At 42.3% G+C, this 13,384-nt stretch overlaps 1 protein-coding gene across 1 annotated transcript in view; it reads right to left on the bottom strand.

The window, feature by feature from the left end:
• Positions 1 to 13,384, bottom strand: part of SMYD3 (SET and MYND domain containing 3) — a 649,557-nt gene that overhangs the window by 143,695 nt on the left and 492,478 nt on the right. The gene's annotated exons all lie outside the window — the stretch shown is intronic.

The following is a 13,384-nucleotide window of genomic DNA, read 5'->3' as shown; positions in this document are numbered from 1 at the left end:
AGTTTCAGTAGTGAGAAAGTGTTAGATTTAGTAAATTTTTTAACTTGTTAAAATGTTATAGTTTTTTACTTTAAACATAACTTAAAACATTTCACATCCTGCGTTCTTGCCAAAACTTCCAAACATCATCGAATTTATGTATGCAGTCGTTTTTCTTTGCATGCATTTTTTCATAGCAATAGTGATCTGTCATCATGTCCGTCAATTCTTTGATTTTTGGAGGATGTTCCGATCTCCAATTCCTTGCAATAACATTTTTTGCCGCAAGTAGAAAGTGACAAGTCCATTTCCTCTTATTTTTTGGGATAATGTCACAGTCCAGGAGTAGGAGAGCTAGTTTTGGGGTAAAAGTCAACTCTTCTTCTATAGTTGCTTGTATAAAGTTGAAAACTTCCCTCCAGTATATTTGTATCTTTGGGCAGTCCCAAAATAGGTGGAGGAGGGACCCTTCACCTCCGCATTTCCTCCAGCACTCGTTTTTTACGTCGTCAAAGCATTTTGCTAGTTTCAACGGCGTATAATACCATCTTGTAATCATTTTTTGGTGTGTCTGAATTAAATTTGCTGAAAGAGTGGCTTTGTTTGCCCACATGAAGGCGTTCAACCACTGTAGTGGGGAGTAGCTTTCCCCCAGATCTTTTTCCCAATTAATTAGGTGCATTTTTTTTACATTGTTCATGTTTCCCGTTATGTTATCGTATATCGTTCTGGTTAATGAGCTTTGTGAGGACTCACATTTTTGCAGTGTAGCTTCCACTTGTAGAGGAATAGCACACTTCTCCAGGTGGGATCTGTTCAGGAAAGACACCATCCTCATATATGAGTACAGCTCCGAGTTTGGTAGGTTATATTTTTCTTGAATTGATTGGAATGCGAGGATTTTATTATTTTCTTTTAGATCTGTTATGGATTCAATCCCTCTCTTTTTCCACTCCTTTATATTTACATCTTGAATAAAGTATGAGAGGATTTCTATGGGAATGAATAGAGATGTAATACGATGCTCATTTTTGAACTTATATGCCAAATTTCTCCAGCATTGTATGGTCATTTCCATCATCGGAGGAAGTTGCTGTATTTTTAATGGCGGAACTGTTTTAGGATACAGGGATTTCATAATGGAAGCTCTAATGAGCAGTCCCAAGGATCTATTGTGGTTTTGATCTTTTTCTATGTTGCTCCATGCAGGAGTTTGGGATTCTTTCAGCCAGGTGGCGGATTGCTCTATAATAATCGATTGGTAATAGGTTAGTAAGTTCGGGACTCCCAATCCTCCTTGTTTTTTGCGTAGATGTAGTATTGTTGCTGCTATTCTAGGTCTTTTCCCACTCCAGACAAATGCTGATAGTTGTTTTTGGAAATTTGCTATTGTACTTTTCGGAATAGGGTAAGCTAATGTGCGGAAAATATAAAGAATCTTCGGCAAGATTAGCATCTTGTACAAAATTATTCTACCGATCCATGAAAATTCCTTTCTTTTCAGCTCTTCAAGTTCTTTCTCGAGAATGTTTAGTAGTGGGTCTAGGTTAGAAGATATAATTTTTCCTTCAGACTGGCATAGTTTGATCCCTAAATATGGAATCTCTGTGCACCATCTAAATGGGAATTCTCTTTGGATATCTTTTTCTAGTTTTTTTTCTATATTGAAACTTAGAATTAATGATTTGTCCGAATTCAGCTTGTAATAAGATACCTTGCTGAATTGGGATATACATTGCTGGACCATTCTTAGGGAGTTTAGAGGATCAGTTAAGGACAAGAGGATGTCATCAGCGAACAATCCGATTTTGTGTTGTCTTGCATTTGATGCTATTCCCCTAATTTCTGCATTTAACCTAATTGATTCCGCCAGTGGTTCAATGAACATTACGAATAATAACGGAGACAAAGGGCAACCCTGTCGGGTACCATTTGTTATGCAAAAGGAGGAGGATAGCGTTCCATCCACCAACACCTTTGCGGAGGGTTTTGTATATAGGGCTTGAACTGCGTTCAGATAGTTACCTCCCATTCCAAATTTTCTTAGGACCGCAAATGCGAATCCCCAGTGGACTCTATCGAACGCCTTCTCCGCGTCCAGGGAAAGGAAGAGAGAAGGCGTCCGACTCGAGCCCACCATATTTATCAGATTCTGGGTTCTGCGTGCCCCATCTGACGCATTTCTTCCCCTTGTGAACCCCACTTGGTCGCTATGTGTTATACACGGCAGGATTTCTAGTAGTCTCAGAGCCAATATTTTGGAATAAATTTTTGTGTCCGAATTTAGTAGCGATATGGGTCTAAAGTTTGCCGGAGTGGTGGGATTTTTCCCCGGTTTAGGGAGTGCTATTATTGTGGCCTGGAGCATTTCATCCGGCATCTCGCCTTTGGACATGGATTCGTTAAATATAGTGACCAATCGCGGGGATAAAATGGTTGCAAAGATCTTATAATACTCATTGGACAGTCCGTCCGGGCCCGGAGATTTGTGATTTTTTGAAATATTTATTGCTTTGATTACCTCATTTATTGATATTGGTTTGTTTAGTTCTTCTTTTTGTTTACCTATCGAGGGAAGAGATATTTTTTCCAGGAATTTTTCTATTGTTTCTGGTGTTGGCTGGGGTGTTGCGGCGCATTCTCCCAAGTTATAGAGTTTGGCATAAAATTCTCTAAACCGCTCCGCAATCTGTTGCGGATGTGATATTTTTACTGAGGGATCCTTGCTACATTCTATATAGGGGATTTTTGATTTGACTATTCTTACTTTGGCTAGTTTAGCCATTAATCTTGAGGGCTTATCGATATTAGAGTAGTAGTTAGCCTTCAGGTAAGTCATATTTTTGTTATAATCATCTAGCAATGCTTTTCTTAGTTCCTCTCTCAGACGTATCAGATCCGACCGGGGAGCTTTTTGGGATGTTTTCTGTTCTATTTTTTCTTGTTCTTGTATTTTTTCTAATAGGGTATTTATTTTTAATTGTTTATTCTTATTTTCTTGTATTTTTAGCTTTATCATAACTCCCCTGATTACTGCTTTATGTGCATTCCATATAATATAATTATCTGTTCCCTGGTTTTCATTCAGACTAAAATATTCCATCAATGCTTGTTTTAATTGCTCTTGAGCTTTGGGTGTTTTAAGCAAATTTATATCATTTCGCCATAATTTAGTTTGTCTGGAATGGGGACCTATTTTGATCTCTATATATATAGGGGAATGGTCTGACCATGTGGTCGTTTCTATCTTGGAGACCGAGACATCTGTGAGTGTCTTTCTATCTGTTATGAATAAGTCGATACGCGAAAACGTCTTATACCTTGGTGAGAAAAAAGTAAACTCCCTCGAGTTGGAATTAAGACACCTGAAAGTGTCGTATAGACCCTCTTTGTTCAACCAGGGTTGTATTACTGCTGCGGTCCTTTTTTGTGCTGTGGAGTCAATTTCCTTGTCTGGTATGATATTAAAATCCCCGCAAATAATTAGCTTTCCTTTTTGGATTTTCCTGATTTTTCTGATTATTTTGTTTAGGAAGGATATTTGGGAGCTATTCGGAGCATATATGTTCGCTAAGGTAACTATTGTTTCGTTGAGAGTGCCTTGTAGGATAATGTATCTTCCTTTCTGATCAATTATTTGTTTTTCTGCTGAGAATTGGATACCTTCCCTAAATGCAACCACCACTCCTGCGTGTTTCTTATTTTGCGCACTAGCCGAAAAGATTTGAGGGTATTTTTTATTTTTAAATTTTTCCGCAGACGATTGTGTGAAGTGTGTTTCTTGTACACACAAGATATCTACTTTGTTTGTCATAGCATCCTTCCATATCATAGACCTTTTAAAGGGAGTATTCAACCCCTTTGCGTTTTGTGAGTATATTTTAATGGACATGAAAGGTTTTGGTGTGAGATGTTCTGTTGAGGTTCAGTTTGGCAGAGCAGGTTGTGAACAAAACATTGTAAATATTACTTAGATTAACAATTGTAGGTCTTCTTATCATTAGTCGCTTGCCTATGTGGGTGTTGCGAATTAACTGTGAGACCTGTAACGTAGAACAATTGAGGTTGTATACAAACTCAGGGTAATCCTGGTGTATGTTTGTGGGGGTAAGAGTTCATCTTGCAGGGTAAGACCCCTTTTTACTCACTCATTTTGTAGACCCAGACAGTCCAGCGATCTTGAATTATTCTGAATTAGAGTGTATTTCTCTTGGCGGGGTAGACGGTAGTGCTCGTCTGCTGATCCCATTTTTCGGTTTCGTATGTTCAGTTGTTCGCAGCGGGATATTCCATTTTCCCAAGAGCTTTTCTCCTGCTTCTGGTGAAGAAATTACATGCATGACATTATTTTTGTGTATTAGAATTTTCGTCGGGAACCCCCACTTATATGGGATTTTGGCAAATCGTAAGGTTGTTGTTATTTGCGAAAAAGCTCTTCTAGCCTTTATCGTAGATTGCGATAAATCTGCATATAGGTTAATTTTTTCGTATGGGGATGGCAGGGTATGAATGCGTCTCGCCACTGCCATCAGTTCCTCTTTTATATGATAGAAGTGTAGTCTGGCAATAACATCACGGGGTATGGCGTCTGGTAGGAAGCTTGGTTTAGCAAGCCTATGTATCCTATCAATCGTATATTCTTGGCTATTGGAGTCGGGGAGGACCTTTTTTATCAGACTGGTAAGATATTGCTTTAATTCCGGTTGAGATACACTTTCCGGAACTCCTCGAAGCTTTATGTTGTTCCTCCTACTCCTATCTTCTAAGTCAGTTAGTTTATTTCTTATATTTTCCACCTCCTCTTCCAACGTATAATGGGCATCTATTAGCTTGTTATGGGACGTTGTAATTTCTCCCATTTTTGTTTCTACTCGGTCCGTGCGGACTTCTATCTCCTGTATGGAGCTATTTACTGTAGATGAGAAGGCTTGAATATCTTTTTGCAGGGACCCGTGTAGCGCTAGCATCATATTTTTTATAAAGTCCTCTGATGCTGGGAGGTTAGAGGAGGGGACGTTTTTTATCAGTTCTTCTCCAAAGAGAAGTTGCTGGTTGCAGACTTTGGGTGAGGCTGAGAGACGAGGTCTCTGTTTCTCCGGGCTTATGGATGGAGAGGAGGGTATAGACAGGGACAGGGAGGGGGTCTGTGAGCCTGTCGGCGCCATTTTAGGTGAGTGGATCGGTGCATTTTGGAGTTCTGCAACTCCTTCACTCACCCCTTCCCGGTGTGAACTTCTCCCCGCTCCTCCGCTCCCTCTGTCTGAGCTGTCAGTTTCCTCTGCGAGCGATGTCCGGGGTTTTTGCTTTCTCCCGTCGGCTCCGGAGCTCGTGCGCGGGACGGCGCCATCTTGCTCGGCAGGTTGTGCTGTTGCTGAGCCGCGGGACGAGAAGAAGTCCGATACCTTGTGTAGCGGCGTCTTTCCTCCTCTTCTCTTCGGCATGGCGATCTGTAAGCCGTTAGACACCTTTTTCACCTTTTTTCGCTGTGCTGGGGCTGCTTTTAACGTTGCTTTGTGGGGTCTGCAAGACGGAGCCCGGCTCTACACTTCTTCCTCCAACGGCATCAGGCCACGCCCCCCCCTTTATTACATTTTTTCATGGCTAAAGCTAAGTGTTCTGATTGGCAATCTGTTTTGTGCCAGACACATTTTTGGGTTAATGCGCGTTACTTTCATTGGTACCGAATGGTTCCATGAAATGAGTGGTTGTGAACCCTTAAGATAATAGCTCATCACATTTAAAGAACAAAATACTGCAATTTGCAGAATAAGTGAAGATTGCGTGTTGCCTCCTTATCCTAGCACTACATTCAAAACAGCATATAAAACTCATTGTAAAGCAATTTTTTAAAGAAATTCTAGATGATAAAAATGAGTGATGTGTAAAACCTAAATTGATTTCCCCTTTTACTCTGCTGTTTTTATACGGACAAAAATACCTGAATTATAAGACGAAACACCAAAGTTAAATATAACCGTCCTGTAGCTGGAAAGGCCCCTGAACATTAAATAGCACATTCACAACTCTATTGTTTTTATCTAACTAATGCATTATGCACACCATATATCCCACTCCTCTTTATGAAGTCTTGGTGTCATTACATTGGAGAATATTGGGGTGCCACATTGAAAAAATTTAAAGACAGTGTTACATACTTCTCTTGACTCAAGCTTGCAATTGATTTCTTCAGCCTGATGTCTCTAACACAATGATTCATATTTAGACCTTTTGGATGAGCTTCCTTCTCTTTGTGGCCTTAGTCAGACGGGCGTTTTTTCCCGCGATTTGTGGATCGCATGACGGATGCGCATGCGTAAATCGCGTGACCGGGGGTGAAAAATTGCGGGAAAATCAGCACCTAGCCGCGTTTATGGTCGCAGCAAAACGCCCGTCTGGCCGGAGTAAAATCGCCGTGCGCATCAAAATGCGCATGAAACTTAGACTGGCCGGAACTTTGTTTTGCGGGACTTTTTCGCACCTTTTTCGCCGTGCACATCAAAATGCGCATGAAACTTAGCCTCCATATTACGACCACCTCGTCAGCCTTTGCCATTTCATTCAAGGTCTCACATCCTACAAGACTATGCACTAGCCAGATGACGGTAGTACAGTGCGGTGTGCTCGCCAGCGAAAAAACGCAGCTAGCTGCAGTAAATGATTTTGGTGCGCACATAAAACGCCGAACGCAGATAGGCGCGATCTGCGAATCGTCGTGTCCTATAATTTATCGCATATCCGCATAAAAAGCGGACATGTGACCAATACCATAGCGAACCATTGGTTCTATATATGCGCGAATCGCATGCGCAAATCGCGCGAAAAAACGCCCGTCTGACTAAGGCCTCTCTCTGCAGTTTGCCCTCTTGCTTGGACTTCTGACCACACGGTCCTGACTCACAGCTGCTAAATGACAACCCTCCTGTGCATCTTGCTGCTAGTCATTGACTATTCTGAGAACCATGACCTGGAGATCCAACCAGTTAAGTCTAAACATCTTTTCGAACTCTCTAGTGAGGAGGAGGAGGATCCCACAGATTCTGCACCTCACTTTACTTAGCGCCAGACAAATGCAGTGCCAAGGTTCCGCAAGTCAATGAGCACCTACCTAACAGTATGATACCGTATAGCTGAATTTAACATGACTGTGATAACTGTATGCAACAAGTTATCTTAAGCAATTCAAAAGCTCTAGCTCCACAATAAATGTGGCACAAAACCTTATCATAACGCATTAAGGGCCCTTTTACACGATTATTGTTCAGATTCTCGCTGGATCATGAAAAGGTGAACGATAATCGGTCAGTGTAAATGTTGCTAGTGACTGAACGATAAATGATAATGCATTTGCTTACTGTTTGTCGTTCATTTTGTGCAGGCAGAAAAATCAAACGACGATCAACCTGTCATTTATGGTTGTGAACGATTGTGAATGGAGACAATCTCCATTCCACTCTGCCTCCATACACTGAACGTTATCGCTCCTGTATGAAAGCATGGGAGTGATAATCACTGGGACGACTGTTGGGCACTTGACAATTGTCCCGTATATAAGGACCCTAAGGGCTCAGTCAGATGAGCGGATATACGCGCGTTTTTCCGCACGGAAAAAAAACCGCATCGCATGTGCGGGCGAAAATCACCAAAGATAGAACATATGGATGGCAATCGATGTGGTGATGCAGATTTTTCCCCGCACCCCCATTGCGTTTTTTTTTCCGCGTGGAAAAATGCGTGAATCTCCGCTCGTCTGACTGAGCCCTTAACCCCTTGAGTGGCACGCCCGGAAAATTTCCGGGGACGAGCTCCACTGCTCATAGCAACATAGCCCGGAAGATTTCCGGGCTATGTATCACTATGGGAGCTGCAGAGCACAATGCCACAAGCTGTGACAGTGTGCTCTGCCTGCACAGACCCACACAGAGCAGTGCAAGGGCTTTGAAAAACCAGCAGAAGATATTGCCGACATGTCGGCAATGTCCTGCTTTGTTTACAGGTTGCCATAGAGACCATTGGCTTGTCAGAAGCAAGCCGATGGTCTCTGTGGCAGGGAGAGCTTGGTGTTTGGCTGTCAGAGGACAGCTAGGTACCAGCTCTTACAGCAGAGATCAGAGAAAACCTCCAATCTCTGCTGTGTTAACCCTTTACATGCTGCAGTCTATGTGACTGCAGCATGTAAAGGGCTGTCACTGCAGCATGTAAAGGGCTGTTACCATCGGACCCCCGGAATGTGATCAGGGGTTCTAATGGGTCCCTGTGGAAGTCCCCTAAAGGGACAAAAAAAAAAAAAATTAAAAAAAATTAAAAAAAAAAAAAGTTAAAAAATTATTACAAAAATTAAAAAAACACTTGTCTCCCTTTACTTTGTAAAAAATCAAAAATACAATCACACATGTGGTATCCGTGTGCGTCGTAATGACCCAGAGAAGGAAGTTAATACATTATTTAACCCCTTAATGACATGGCCCCTTTTTTTCTTTTTTCCCCATTTCTTTTTTTCCTCCCCCCTGTTTAAAAAATCACAACTTGTCCTGCAAAAAACAAGCCCTCATATGGCCATGTCAATGGAAAAATGAAAAAGTTATGGCTCTTGAGACGCAACTGCAAAACTAGTTGAAATTCAATGATTAGACCATTTTAAAAAACCTGCCCTGGTGGGCACGACAGGGTGGTAGGAAACCTGCCACTCAAGGGGTTAAGGGTCATGTTAAATTTCTTTACATCAGTATGAAACAGTTGTATACAAGATATATCATGTAGCTGCCCTTCCCATACACGTTTAGCATCTATAAATAGTAGGAAATAGATGCTAGAGGTCAGGAGATGGAGTAGGCAGCTCTAGACACTTGAGGTGAAATCTATCTCGGAAGATAATTGCGAGACTCTCTTAGGGTACATTCTCTCATTAAAAAGTTGGTGCGGATTTCCACAGCAGGAAATCCACACCAAAATCTGTGTCATTTCCGGGTCAAACTGCAAACTATTGGTGCGGCTCCTCAGCTGATGGCATCTGATCCAATGAAAGTAGTGAGACTGTTGACAGGCCACCAAGGGGAGTGTTACAATAGACTAATCGGAACACTGTAAGTGCTTGTACGTATACTGTGCTAATTTTGGTGTCATAAACAAATGGATAAGGGAAGCTGGAAACAGCAGGAGGTAGTAAGAGTGTACATGTGAGGTAGAACTGAGCTGAGTCAAATGTTAACCACTCTTGTACAGAAAGGGATAGTAGGGTGATGCTAACAGAAAAGGATATTTTAGGTGTGAGACAGAATTAGGTTGGGGGAATGATGACAAACAGAGAAGATGGCAGACATAGTAAAATGGTATGCTATGCCGAAAAAAAGACAACTGCCCATCCAGTTCAGCCTACTTATCACACGGTGTTCAGCGCATGCGTATTATGTGTTAATCATACAATCGCGTGTGCTTGGCCAAAATACTATTAGTTTGTGGCAAAACAGTGAGACTCACTGTAACTTTAAAGTACAGAGTTGTCACTATGTAAAAAAATAAAATGGAGCATTTATAGGGTTCAGGACCCAGGACCTTAATAAAGGTATAAACATCAGAAGAAGGCACCAGTTTGGTGCTGAAACGCGATGATGCTGAATCGCCCAGTCTCGTATTTGTGTCTGAGCACACCTACTGCCTGCTATTTCTCTTCTGCTCTGTGCTTACCGGAGGATCATCCAGTTATCGGGGAGGCTGCTGCCATTCTTAAATGGTCCCAGGTACCAATTTTCCATCACATTAGTTCAGTCATACAGCGATACTATATTATGAGGCGCCTTTTTACTTGTTTAAATGGAAAAGGGACCCACCCAACTCTCCATACTGCTGTAGTATGGCCTTTTTAATCAGGTTTCACCTAAAATACCAATGCAAGGAGATACTGCACACCGTTTCCTTGCTTCAAAGGCCTTTGTCTGTCTTCCTAAAAAGTACAAGACAGGAACATGAGAGAAATCTTCAAACACTCCTCCCTTGGTCGTGTTACATGAGGTATAATACACGGACGGTTGTCTAAAGTATTAATGTTAGGAAAGTACTCCTTTGCATGAAGTTTGTTAAAGATAATCAAATGTCTTTGTGGAGTCATTTTGGGGGGAATTTTCTTTAAGTATATTACTATCAGCTTCTGCATTATTTTACTACATCGTGTTAGTGCAGTTGTTACAAACTTGCGTTATGGACCACATTTATATGAGCTGATAATGTAACAGAACTGAGCAAATCATAGAGCTTACATGAAAAAGCATACAGTAAGTAGCCTTCCTCTTTGTTCCTGGTAAATAATTGACATAGATTAGATAGGATGTCATTCTTTAGCTACGGTATTTTTCGGTCAATTTACATGAATTATTCCCAAATGAATTAATTAAACTGGATTATGCTGTCTAGCGATCATTTTATATATCACAATGATAATAATTTCATGTTTTTATCCAGCCAGCAACACCTGTCAAAAATGATCACATATTTGCACAGCTGAGAGGAAATCAGGATTATCCTATTTTTAAAAAAGGCTTAATGCTAGTAACACATTAATAAATAGCTAAACAATGTATCTCCAAACAGCCTTGGGAAAATATTTATTCAGTCAAAATGATCTGCTAAGTCACAGATACATGTTAGATCTCATTAGCAAAGAGCTCTAAAATATTCAGTTGATTGCCATGAGTCTTGCTTATGCAGAACCAGTGGTCAGTAGTTATAGTCAAGAGGGGCGTGTAATTCTATGCAATGGTTACAGGAGACACGTAATATTATATACTTTTTGTAAAAAAAAAAAGCCTGTGAAAATTGACATTTTGCTGCAAAACTCAGCATGCAGATATACATATGATGAGAGTTGTAATGTGATTAGATGAACAGTTTTGTCACCTGAGGCCCTAAAAATTGGTTTCCCCATTGGCCTATAAAAGGCTCCCTGAGGCTCCTTGTGTGCAGTGACCTCTTCTTCCACTTGTGTAGAGCTTGTTGACTACTAGACGCCTCTACGACACAGAAAAGAGATTTCACCCCGTTACCAGAGTCTGAGAGGGGGCGCATTATTGGGGTGTGAGAAGTTGGATCGTCATACTGGCAAATTGCCTGCCCCTTGGCAGTTCTGACCAGACTGTTGGCAGATATTGGGACCAGTGAATGCATGAGGACACACAAGGCAATCAGGCTCAGAACGCCCACAATAGACCACTAGTAGAGAGGGTCGTCTGACAAATACAAGCAGCTCCAATTGTTTCATTGTCTATCATTCAGAAACAGGTGGCACCATCGTTATGGGTCCCTGTGTCTATCAGAATAATTTCCAGGTGCTTGGCTGAAGGATATTTACTCTCATGGCCTCCATTACGTGTTCTGTCTTTGACACCCACCGTCGCCTCTGTTTGCAGTGGTGTTGTGAACAACAAAACTGGACGCTACAAAGTTGAACCTGTTAGGCCTGGTAGGGGCAGATGGACAGGGGACCCCTACGCCAGCCCTTTCCCGTGTCCCTACCTACTTGCCCCCCTGGGCTAAGCCCCAGGGCGACAACTGGGCGATGGTCCCTGCACTGCAATAGTGACAGGGACCCCACAGCAGGAGAAACAGGGATACAGGCAGGTGAGCACCGCATAGCTGACTGAAAGCAAACCAGGAGGCAAACTAGAGAGTAGTCGTAACAAACCGGGTCAAACCAAAAGACACATGCGGAGTACAGGAGGACAAAACAGGAGCAGAGTCAAATACAAGGCCGAAGTCAAAACACATATAAGTCAGGTCAGAAGATGCAGGTGTAGGTAGATAAATCAAACCAAACACTGGCACCAATGTCTGGGCCAGCCAGGTCTATATACAGAACTCCCCGCCCAGAGGGGCAGGGCGAGTGGTGTGGACCAGTGGACAGACGCGCTGGCGCACGATGCAGGACGGGCGGCCGGGACCAACCACCAGAGTGGGGGAACCCCGGACAGAACTGCCAGACTGGGCCCCCGCAGCACCCCAACAAGCACCCCGCACCAACCAGACCCTGGCATCCACAGTGGTACCCCCATATCTAACAGAACCGGGTTGTCTTCAGTGTTAATTCAGGTTTAGTTTGGGCAGTGATGGTGGCTGAGTTCGTATCTGGAGCACCTCAATCCTGCCTTTGCTGTGGAGTAGAATACTGCCCCCACTGCTGGTGTGATTGTCTGGGGGGGCCATCGCATATGCCAGTCAGTCACCCCTAGTAGTGGTAGAAGGAACAATGACAGCTCAGTGATATGTTCAGGACATCCTGCAGCCACGTGTGTTCCTCTCATGGTGGATTCCAAGAGGCAGCAGGATAATGCTGGGCCGCACGACCAAGGGTGTCACAAGAATGTCCCCACGACATTGCCACACTGCCATGGCCTGACCCGTCGCCATATTTATTGCCAATAGAACATGTATGGGACTATCTGAGATACCAACTTCGACAGCTGACGAGTTTGCATGGTCTAGAGACTAGTTACAGCAAATGTGGACAGATATGCTGCAGGATACCATATGGAACCTGTATGCCTGCATGCCCACCTGTATCACATTTTGTATTCGAGCTAGGGGTGGCCCAAAAGGTAATAGAGCCTCCATTCCCCCCCCCCCCCCCCCCCGTAACATATATTGTATTCAAGCTAGAGGCAGCCCAACAGGATTCTAAAGCCTCCATGCCTGCCTGTAGCACATCTTGTATCTAGAGATACTAAAGCCTTCCTACAAGGGATCAGTTTTCCACAATCAATTATCCTTTTGCTCTGATACTGTAATCACTTACTTATATCAACGTTACAATCATACAGACAGTTTCATATCATTCCGACAACTCCCTCTAGGTGCTTGATTTTTTTTTACAATGACATCCTTTTAATTTAGCGGACATCAGGGTTAAAGCTATCAGTGGTGCAGAGATAGCAGTCATACTGTACCTGGGTCCTGCTATTTTAAGGGGCCTAAAGACACATCCTCCATGTAAGAAGACAGCAGCATTATACTTAGCATATGGTAGGTAGAGGCCCCATTACACATGCTGCATTAGGGCCCAAGAGTCTCATGTTACACCTCTGATGGTCATACCAAGTCCACCCCAGCAAGAGGCAATTTTCTACAGCAAATCTCCACTCTGGCTACTAAATGATCCTAAATTGGGTAACCCCTTCCTCCACAGAGACTACAACTGGACAAGGCTGAAAGAAAGTAAAGAATGAGAAACTTGAGAAAAGATTTTTTTCTCCTTTTAATAACAAAATATATATTGCCAGAGCAAATGAAAAATATAGTAATACATAAGATTAAGCTGAAAGAGGTTTATAAAAGTGTAGAAGTAAAAAAACAACAACAATAGCAGCTAGTTCTCAGTTGCTAAGCAAAGATTTTATATATATATATATATATATATATATAT

Source organism: Eleutherodactylus coqui, chromosome 3 (genome assembly GCF_035609145.1).
Source record: "Eleutherodactylus coqui strain aEleCoq1 chromosome 3, aEleCoq1.hap1, whole genome shotgun sequence".
Lineage (NCBI taxonomy): Eukaryota > Metazoa > Chordata > Amphibia > Anura > Eleutherodactylidae > Eleutherodactylus > Eleutherodactylus coqui.
The sequence above is the reverse complement of the archived record's forward strand: the minus strand, read 5'-3'. Positions and strand labels throughout refer to the sequence as shown.